Source organism: Brachycentrus maculatus, unplaced genomic scaffold (assembly GCF_059751285.1).
Source record: "Brachycentrus maculatus isolate JH-2025_06_01 unplaced genomic scaffold, ASM5975128v1 h1tg000543l, whole genome shotgun sequence".
Taxonomy (NCBI): Eukaryota; Metazoa; Arthropoda; class Insecta; order Trichoptera; family Brachycentridae; genus Brachycentrus; species Brachycentrus maculatus.
Genome location: NW_028281287.1, coordinates 703,571 through 715,853, shown reverse-complemented (window position 1 = coordinate 715,853; position 12,283 = coordinate 703,571).

Genomic DNA, 12,283 nt, shown 5'->3' with positions numbered 1-12,283 from the left:
GTTTTAAAAATAAATATTAAGCCACTTATTGAACTTTTTACTGTGCAACAGATCTTTTTATGTAAAACCTGAATGTTTTTTCTCCATTTGAAAAATATTTAGTTTATTTAAAAAAAATAATTAAACAATACCTTTTCTTCAAAATGCAAAAACAACACTTTCTGCCCTGTAGCGGGTAAATATTAAGTTAAAAATATGCCTTTTTTGCTGGGATATAGTACATTTTCTGGGCATTCCGAAAACATACACAACTGAAAATTGTCGATTTTTGATTTATGACGTTCTTGAAAGGAGTGAGAGATATGTGTAGTCAAATATAAGTGAAATCAAATTTGAAAGTGATATTTTTAGACATTGTATGTATGTATGTATGTATGTATGTATGTATATACATATTTGTATTTATATTTAAGTCGAAAAACGTGATAATAGGCACCTTCCCTGCACTAGCCCAGACACGCTAGCATTATTCAAATTTCTCAATTCGACATGTTACAAAGCTATTGCCGAAGCGTACAGAGTCAGAGCTGGTATAAATGTGTTTAGCGATTTCGGAGACTCAATTTAATTTGTGTAAAAGACTTGTGTTTATTCGAGTTTTGCGTGTTTGGGAGCATTTAGAGCGAATAGCGACCTGGTAGGTGCGGCCGGTAATTTTAATTGGCCAGTAATTAAGAATATTACTTAGATACACCATTTCGGTGTATAATTTTATTTTCGGGCATTTGTTATGGTAATCATATTTGGATTTGATACAAAATAAGCCCGGAAATACGGTGGTTAAAAGTAATGTGTCTATTTTGAAATTTCACCTCTAGGATAATCGAAATGTGCGGACGAAAAGCATGGAGCAAAAAAATTCATGAAAGTAGACTGAATGCAGTCGAAATGCATTCTCTTAGTGCCGCAAAACGTACTTGTGCTTGTATGCAACGTATAATTAGTATAGTACATATTCAATTTTTTAACATCTCATTTTTTATTTTCAGATTTTTCATTCTAATATAACTTAATTTCACCTTGAACTAATATTTGAAACGCTACCTGAACCGCTAATTGCAAAATGAATTCAAGAATTATTTATTTTCAATTATTCTAGATAGTTTTGTTGTACGTTTCATATTTGCCTTCCCTTATTTTACAACATTTTGAGTGTGTCCAAATACTTGTTCACAAAATCTGGATTTTCTCCAATTACAGGTGTTATTTTTATTTTATTTTTGACATCTCATCATAGATGAAGAAGAATATGGAAGTCTGGGCATTTACGGGGCTGACGACTGTCATAGGCTGGTTTACGTGATCACACACGTGTAACATTCACCAATTCAACCCATTATTGACAACCACACTACTCAAATTCTTGGAAGTTCTATATATATGAACCAATTTAGAAACCTTGTTCTTGAATCACTAGGACTTCACTAGAGACATCTATTGGTGAGATGTAAAGAAGCTTTTTACTAAGCAGAAACTCTTATATTAGTATGCGAGGTCCGAATCCTGGATTATAATCACACACATGAAAAACGCCAGAAAATACCATTTTCATTTTTATTATTAAGCTATGACGATCGTCAGCCCCGTAAATGCCCAGACTTCCATATTCTTCTTCATCTTTGATGAGATGTTAAAAAATTATATGAAAATAACTCCTGTAATTGGAGATAATCCAAATTTTGTGAACCTCTATTTGGACACACTCAAAATGTAGTACATTTTTGCTAACATTTTTCATTTTCATCTTTTTGATTGTTTTGTTTTCTGTTAAAATCAAATGTTTATAATTTATATTAGCACTTTTAACCCAATTTTATTTCTTATATATTGTATATTGTATTCTTGCCAGTCCCCTTTAATTATAACTTAAATAAATTGTACGAAAAATGTTTGAATGGTGATATAAGGAAAGAACGCACAGTTGAGATGAGCACTATCGATAAAATCAGACTCAGACGGATATGTGGCAAAACGTAGTGTGATAGATGTTCGAATAGTGATATTAAGGAAGAATGCAAGGCTGAGATAAGCATTATCGATAAAATAAAGTTAGGTGACCGCCTCCGTAGTGTAATGGTCAGCACGCTCGGCTACCGTTCTGGAGGTCCCGGGTTCGATTCCCAGGGGGGGGTCAAATAAATATTAGTGAATTTTTCTCTCTAATATTTATTCGTGCGTACGTGAAGCGGAGGGCTGATCACCTTTCCTTCGTGTGTTAACGATCAAGATAACACTGTTTTTGTATAGTGCAGTGCCTTATGCACCATTGGGGTGCGGATAAGGGTTTGAATGAAAAGGTGGGTTAAGATGGTTTGGGTATATAAATCAAATGAGTACAGAAAAGATAGTTTAACAAATTTATGAGACGAATGTGGTTGGTAATAGAAGCAAAGAATGACCGCGGAAACTTGGTATGATCAAGTATTTCAAATATGTACTTGAAAGTGATCAGGATGGGAGTCGAATAATCGGTGATCCCACCTATAAACTCTCCTTTTCTTGCCATCCCATGTAGCAACTCTGTGTTTTTCTATGATCCCACCTGGGAACCCTTTGTTTTTTCTTGCTATTCCATATACCAACCCTGTCGTTTCTTGTGATTCCACCTGGCGATCCTGTATTTTTATAGTGCTTCCACCTGGCAACCTTAAGTTTTTCTTGCATTCTCACCTCCTAACTCTATAGGGTTAAAGAAAAACAAGTGTCAAGAGAGAAAAAAAATAGTGAAACTGAAAGCTAGAAAAACATAGATGTTTTTCTTGACATTCTACATGTCAACCTTGCGTTTCCACCTGTCAACCCTGTGTTTTTCTTGTGATCCTACCTGGAAGCCCTGTTGTTTTCTTATGATCTCACCTAGCAAAGCTATGTTTTTCTTGGCAACCCTGTCTATTTATTACTGTCCCATCTATCAACATTGTATTTTTCTTATGATTCCACCTAGCAACTCTGTCTATTTCTTGTGATTCCACCTGACAACCCTGAGTTTTTCTTGCTCTTGACAGCCCTGATTATTTCTCGCAACGAGGCTCCACCCGGCGGCCGTCGTTTAAACTAAACAAAGCGTTATAAAATGTCGGATCGCGTGACCGGAGCCAAGCTAATACACTTAATACCCTCCAAGTTCGGCTAATCTGCGACAATAGCGAATATTAAGTGTCAGGAATACAAAAAACACTCTATTTATGTCACTTTGTCTATGGGAGTGCCTAATAGCTGCTCTATGCTTTTCTAGAAGGGGATTCCTTGATTACTTATTTTTATAGGTAGGTTATAAACTAATTTGAAGGGTAGGCAAGCTCAAATTGGGAACGACGAAGTGTGGGTTAAGTACCGAAAATTGAATTGACAAAAATTGGGTGAAAAAATCCGAATTGGCCAAAATATAATCATTGTAAATATCAAAAAATATGTAACGGGATCATGTGCCACGTATATTATTTTTCCTTGAATTGTTTTTAGATACTTTATGGCATATATCATAAAAATTATAAATTAAAAACTTTTTAAAAAATATCAATGTTTATAAAATAAAACTGTCCGCATAGGTAGTGTAATGGTCAGCAAGCTAGGCTACCGTACTGGAGGTCCCGGGTTATATTTGTTTGACTCCCAGGGGGGGGGTCAAACAAATGTAAGTGATTTTTTCACTCTAATATTTATTAAATATTACCCTGGACTGGTACCTGAGGCGGAATGCTAATCTCCTTTCCTTCATGTGTTAATGATCAAGATGACACTGCGTTTATATGATGCAGTGCCCTATGCACCATCGGGTGCGGATAAGGGTTTGAAAAAGAAAATAAAACAAAAAGAATGTTTTCAACCACTTTTATTGTTGACGGTTAAACGGTTTCAACAAGAACCTTGTCGTCTTCAGGGATAGACATGTATACTCTATCATTGACACAAATGAAGTGTAAAAATGGTTTGTATTTAATGTAAGGGTAGTGACTGACCGGAGCATTTCGTCGTAACGTAACGTCGTAACATCGCTCGTGGCGAGCACCCGAAACTGTTAATCCGAAAGCGCTCGGTTCGCTGTACTGACTATACGAATGCTCGCATCGTAATGTTACGTTACGACAAAATGGCTGCAGTCAGTCCCTACCATAATATACACTAAAGAAATAAAAAAATAAAAAATTGTTTAAAGTACATTGGGGAGGAAAAATAAATAATAAAAAACAATGTGTTGTAACATTTATCTGTATATTTAGAACATCACATACAATTTCTGGGGTCTATTACAATATACCATAAATAATATTGTTTGCTAATAATCAAAATTAATTTAACATACCAGGTACATCACTCACCTCACTACGTATTTTAATCTTAACAAAACGTTGAATCTCAACGGAAATCATTCAAAACGAGCAACATTCGCTCTAGACTGTGAATCTCAACACAATTTACCAACCAAGCAAAGAAAAAAATTCTCACATAAAGAGTTACTATAACTACCGATTTGTACAGTGGAACCTCTCATAACGAGAAATTCACATAAAAAGCAAAAAATTATGTGAAAAAGTTGCTACGTTAACGAACGAAATTTCGCACGAGTTACAGAGAAACGGCAAGTCACGACATTCACTTGTGAGCCGGAACTTCCGCGCTAGTCAAAACAAAAAATATTTCGCATAACGCGTGTTTCGCTTAGCGAGTAAAATTCTGGAACGAATTATGCTCGTTATGAGAGGTTCCACTGTATTTGTATTTAAAAAATCAACAAAAAAGGTCTTGAATATATAGATATGAAAAATTGTAGTTTATCAATCACTAACATATTTTGTAAAAAACTATTTCTTAAAATGATATAAGTATAAATGAGTCTATGGGAAAAACGCAAAAAAAAAATTAAATCGATCTTGCAAAAAGTAAATTTGCATAATTCATACTGTAAATTAAATCGATCAACAGATATTTTTTATAGGTTCTTAAAGTTACTACTTAATTCATAATTTCAATTTAAATTTATTATTTCTATATCAATAAATAAACAGAAAATGAATAATTTAAAAAATGACTGCTCTCAAGCAAAGATTTTACATTTTCGATGGTCATTAAAGTATAAATTGCAAACACAAAAAAAAACCCCTATAAATTTTATGCAAACTAATATACATCAGTTTATCTAATTGGAGATTTTATTTTTTGTTTTTCACTCCAACCCTTATTCGCATCCAATGGTGCATAGGGCACTGCATCATATATAAGTAGTATAATGTTGGCCGTTCAATACATAAAGGAAAGATGATTAGCCCTTCGCTTCAGGTACCAGTCCGAGATAATATCAACACATTGTTTGCGAGAAACGCTTAAAAGCGCCTTTTACATACTGTTGGTAGAGAGCGGGAGACGCTTATATGCGTTCTTTTTGCTTACTTTTGGAAGATCGCAAGTGATGCCAAAAAACACGGTACAGATCGGAATAGGGATCACGGTTATTTGTGATTAGTATACGACTCTAATTAGTAAACTAATTAGGGTCGGGGTTGATGAAAAAACCGCCCGACAACAATGTGTTAAATAAATATTAGAGTGAAAAATCAGTTGTATGTTATAATCAAAATGTAACTTTGTTTTAAATCAAGATGTAAATTTCTTTATCAAGACTTATTAATACTATTATTATTAAGTATTAATCAGTCTTGATAAAGAAGCGGTTAGCTTCGAAACCGGTAGACATTATAATTAAGTTATAATAAAATATTTATAGTGATTTTAAAACAAAGTTACATTTTAATTATAAAATGGAAAATCACAAAGTTAGTGCTTCAAATATAAATTATATGTATTTATTTTTATTACCCTGGGAATAGAACCCAGTAACTCCAGCACGGTAGCCAAACACAATGACTACTGACTACGGAAGAGGAGTATTTTTTTAAAAATGTAAATGCAATATTGAAAACAAATGAAAATAAAGTAAAATTCATTGAAACTAAGGTGGATTTTAATGAAACAAAAATAGTTAAAATGCGACAATTTAGATAAATATTATTTCTACTGTGTTTATGTGCGTATGTCATTATTGTATTCAAGCAACTTTTGACCATAAATTATAAAGTGATCAGTCTTATGCTCGCATTGTCATTCCAGGGTTACATATCTGAGAATCGGACGATAACCCAGCCAAGAATGTAAAACCCTGGATATGTAAAAGGATGATAATATAGCTGTTTAAGCATTGGCAGGGTTTTTCTAGCTTGCAGGGTTCGTTAAGAAGAACCCAACTCATCGCGTTTTCCTCAAAACTAAAACTAACTTAGTTGTACATTGAGAAATGTAGAACTAAGTTAAACTAATGAAAAATAAATTTAAAAAAGGTTTTATGTACAGTCAAACCTGGTTATAACAAGTGTAATTGAGCCAATCTTTTATTATTTCTTTATTACAATAATAGTACATTTGAAATGAAGCAAATTTTAAAGTTGGCACATTAAAAAAAAAACAAGTTCATTGTGGCAGTAATTATCTTATTTCATAGACTTGTTTTACTGGGTCAAAATGCCTTCTTCTCAATATGTCAGAGTATATCAAATATACACTTCGCAAGCAGTTGGCGATGAAACAATAGTGAAAAGTAAGGGTAACATATCGCTCACTCCTTTCAAGAACGTCATAAATCAAAAATCGACAATTTTCAGTTGTGCATGTTTTCGGAATGCCCAGAAAATATACTATATCCCAGCAAAAGAGGCATATTTTAAACTTAATATTTACCCGCTACAGGACAAAAAGTGTTGTTTTTGCATTTTTAAGAAAGGGTATTGTTTAATTATTTTTTTAAATATTCTAAATATTTTTCAAATGGAGAAAAAACATTCAGGTTTTACCTTAAAAGATGTGGTGCACAGTAAAAAGTTTAATAAGTGGCTTGATATTTATTTGTAATACATTGTATAATATTGTTAAACTTTAAAAACGATCTCCTGAAAAATCAAGTTTTTTTATTTATGACGTTCTTGAAAGGAGTGAGCGATATGGCATTAAAAATAAATATATGAACAATTTAATAAAATAAAAATATTTTAATTTTTGCTACTAGAGAAATTTACTTTCCACAATATATTTTATGCTACCTTTTTTTTTAAAATCAACTATAGATGTGATCAACCCTTTCTCAAATGATCATTTTGTTTTAGTAAACCTACTGTACTAATTAGACCCAATGTTGCGAGGAAAGTGCATATCGCTCACTCCTTTCAAGAACGTCATAAATCAAAAATTGTAAATTTTCAGTTGTGTATGTTTTCAGAATACCCAGAAAATGTACTATATCCCAGAAAAAGCGGCATATTTAAAACTTAATATTTATCCGCTACAGGGCAGAAAGTGTTGTTTTTGCATTTTGAAGAAAAGGTATTGTTTATTTATTTTTAAAAAATATATTTAGTATTTTTCAAATGGCGAAAAAACCTTCAGGTTTTACCTAAAAAGATCTGTTGCACAGTAAAAAGTTCAATAAGTCGCTTGATATTTATTTTTAATAAATTGTGTTTTATTTTTAAACTTAAAAAACGTTCTCCTGAAAAATCAGGTTTTTTGATTTATGACGTTCTTGAAAGGAGCGAGCGATATATGGATGAACTAAACTTATAATCCCTTGTCTCTAGCTCATTATAACCAGGTTATACTGTATTTTAAAGCAAAAATTATTACTTTGTTTGATTTGTAGTATGAAATAATAAGTAAATAATATTATCTAACTACTTTTTGGCTATAGTATATGAAACATCACAGAATTTCATTAAAAAAAATTAAAACAACATATCCGGCAAAGTTGAGAAGAAAATTTTCTTTACTTTGGTTTTATACTTCAAAATAATATCTATTATTAAAAATATGATCACTCTATGAAAATGATCATTTATATTTTTTTATATATTTCGAGAGAGCAATAATGCTTTTTTTTTTAATTAAAATTTTAGCAAACGCTTAAACATAATTTTGGGTAACTTATTTGCAATATTTAAATTGCATTCTTTGAAAACAAAGGAGCGTACAATATAACGAAATTCGATAGGATAAAAATTAAAATAAAATAAAAATACTTATATACTGTGATGTCTTTCATTTATCATAGTGTGTATTTGTATGAAATACAATTGAATCGAATATGACTTCTTGCAATGAAATTTCTATATTTATATATATATATATATATATATATATATATATATATATATATATATATATATATATAAATGATATATTGTGAAAAAAATATCTCTAAAAAATATTATTACAAAGGCATTAAACAAAAAGAATACGTCTTTTACTTCACTAACAGAAAATAAGTTTCTCATATGCGGGAAACATTACAAAATATCATGAGAACATGATTTTTTTTTAAATATATATATATATATATATATATATATATATATATATATATATATATATATATATATATATATATATATATATATATATATATATATATATATATATATATATATATATATATATATATATATATATATATATATATATATATATATGTATATGTATATGTATATGTATATGTATATGTATATGTATATGTATATGTATATATATATATATATATATATATATATATATATATATATATATATATATATATATATATATATATATATATATATATATATATATATATATATATATATATATATATATATATATATATATATATATATATATATATATATATATATATATATATATATATATATATATATATATATATATATATATATATATATATATATATATATATATATATATATATATATATATATATATGGTGTAATTTCACTCAATTTTTATTACATTGATCTACGAACCATTTTTTATTATTATTATAGCAATATTAGTTGACCGTACTATCTTTAAATTTTTTCATGTATATATGTAAAATATGAATAAATTTCCCTAGAGAAAGATAGTAAATATTAAGTTAATTAGCGGAATAAAAGTCTAAGAATATTGTATTATTCTTGAGCAATCGTAAAATGTTACCGAAGACAATAATAATTGGCAAATTTGGCATAAATATTTATATCATTACACACTAAAACCTCATTTCTTTAATATAGTTGTTTTTTAAACTAAAAAAATACACTACTATTTCATTTGTGTATAAACCAACATAATTTCCCTTAATTTTCGTCGCCTACGATTACGCAGCTCTTTTATATCATTTTGAAAATCAGATACAAAAATATGAAATTGGATACAAATTGTATGTTTACAAATTTGTTTGACATTACGTCTATGCGAATTTGAAAACAATGAAGAAAGTAGGCGTACAAACCCTTTGTCACCTACATTTTAAGTAAGCTGAGTGCAAATATAGATTAAATTATACAATTTTTTAGGCCGCAAGGTTGAATTTCTAGGACATGATGCATAAAATTTGTAAAAAAATGTACATTATTTAAATGTACATTGTTTAATCATTCATATTGCTGTCTGTCACATGTATTTCTTGAGAGAAAAGACTGAATATTAATTACGTTTTTATCCATGTCTCATTTTTTTAGCTGCTTTTATTGTTTGATTTTTATATTCTTGTATATTAGTTTTGATGCTTTTAAAAATCATACTTAAAAATGTGATAAGTGTGGCATACATTTTTGATGTTATAGCACAAAAATATTCCAATTTTTTAAAAGAAAATCTGACTTTGTTCAAAATATACAAAAATGAAAAGAAACCGCAATAACAAAAACACTTATGCCAAGAAAAATGTTGAATTGTGGTTTTATAATTTGATTCGACAGGCACCGTGGCGTAGTTGGGTTGACGCTCGGCTGCGAAACTGGCGTCGCAGGTTCAATTCCCGCCATGTGCAAAATAAATTCAAGAAAGATTAATTTTCATTGGTCTGGGTGTTTGCGATGTATTTTTCACATTTACCTTCCCTATCCTTACCCTACCTGCAGATAAACCTCTAAATGTAGAGGCTTTTCGGGTTATTCCTTTATGTAAAATTTTAAAATCAACTTACTCTATTCTTCCATTTATCCCTAAAAAAATATAAAAATGAGGTTTTACTGTATTAATGATTTGAAGACTTGAAAAAAAATATTATTGAGATATTATTTTTTTTTTTAAAACATTTAACCAGTCTCATATCGCTCACTCCTTTCAAGAACGTCATAAATCAAAATTCGTCAATTTTCATTGTTGTGCATGTTTTCGGAATGCCCAAAAAATGTACTATATCCCAGCAAAAGCTGCATATTTTTAACTTAATATGTACCCGCTACAGGGCAGAAAGTGTTGTATTTGCATTTTGAAGAAAAGGTATAGTTAAATTTTTTTTTCAAATAAACTAGTTATTTTTCAAATGGAGAAAAAACCCTCAGGCTTAATCAGGCTTAACCTAAAAAGATCTGTTGCACAGTAAAAAGTTCAATAAGTGGCTTGAAATTTATTTGAAATAAATTGCATTATATTTTTAAACTTTAAAAACGTTCTCCTGAAAAATCACGTTTTTTGATTTATGACGTTCTTGAAAGGAGTGAGCGATATGTGTATTTCCAGACGTGGCTACTAATATCATTTAATTGGGTTTGTTTTACCATATATTACTTAGATATTATGGACGAATTTTGTCAACAACTATTCCTAAAGGGTATGGACTGTAATGTTACGGTTCTATAATTCAAAGGATATCCAATGTAAATTTAACAATACAAACTGTAGTGACATTCATGGACTCCTCCAATGCACAGTTTCAAGACAATGATCTGTTAGAGTTCACAACTTATTTATTTTTTAAATGCCAATTTTATTTGACCACAACCATCGTTGAAAAACTACTAAAACTCACTATCGATTTTATCATATGATTACATTTTTTAATTAACATTTTTAAGTTAATTTTTTGTATACTATATGCAATATTGTGAATTTAAAAGTAAAAATTAAATTACAAAAAAAAAACTCAAAACTCGAGATTTTGTGAAATGTTTCAACAAAAATTAAAATATTTATGATTTTAATGCGAGGCTTTTGATTTGATGTATCCGACATCTTCAATTATGTGTTTTTATCAATCATATTTGATAGATTCTGTATATCCCAAGTATAAGGTCCTATGTCCATTTTTTAGGAAGTTACATTCAAACATTTTTTTTAATTAATTCAGATATTTTTATAATTAAAATGTAACTGAAAATGGAAAATCACAAAGTTAGTGCTTTGAATATAAATTATATTCAGATATTTTTATTTATTTTTATGTTTAGTTACATCTTTTTCCAAATATATCCAATGTCCTTTCCATTTATTTGAATTTTTTTTTTCTCTTTTAAAGTGTATACTTTACAAAGTGTATTATTTTTCTACAAAAAAATATCTACAATCTGGACCGATTTACTGTGACAGTTGGCATTAATGTAACCATATCAGGAAATGATCATTATGTAATACAATTTTCCAAATTTGAAAGGCACATTGTGATTACATTTTTATGTTCACAACATTTATGGATGTGTCCAAATCCTTGTTAACAAATCTGGGTTTCTCCACTTAGGATTTATTTTTACATTTAGACATCTCAACATAGATGAAGAAGAATATGGAAAATAGAAAGGTCTCTACTAAATAAAAGCATTTTTAAACCAATTATGTATACATGACTCCCATGTTCAAACATAGAGCGTCATGAGATTTATGATATATTTATGAGTTTAAAAAATTTAAGTAATGTAGTTGTCAATCATGGTTTGCTGAATGTTACACATGTGTAAAATTATCACTTAACCAGCCTATGAAAGGTTGTAAGCCCTGTAAATACCCAGACTTCCATATTCTTCTTCATCTATATTGAGATGTCAACATTTTAAAACTATTTATGACAATAAATAAGTTGACTACTGGTGTTTTGTTTCTTAATAAACGCCAAATAGGACCCTACCTTTTTACATAGATAGAGTTAGCTCAATAAAAATCAAATATTAAAAAAAAATGTGTTTTTATTATTAACACAAATATTTCAATTTCATATTATTTCTGTTAGCCTAAGTGGCTCATTATTAGATACAGGCGTCAAATTGTAGTAGAGTGGGTTTGATCCGAGAAACTCTGACTTAAGAGTCCGTGACACTAACCACTGGACCACAACCCGACACAAGTATAGAAAATCAATTTAAAAAAGTGCATTAAATCATTCTCAACAGTATTGTTTGGTATCAACTTCCAAAGCAGGTAAATTTTCGATTCTAAAAATAAATCTTTACTACATATTTTAGTAAGCACCGGTTTTCTTAAGAGAAAACAA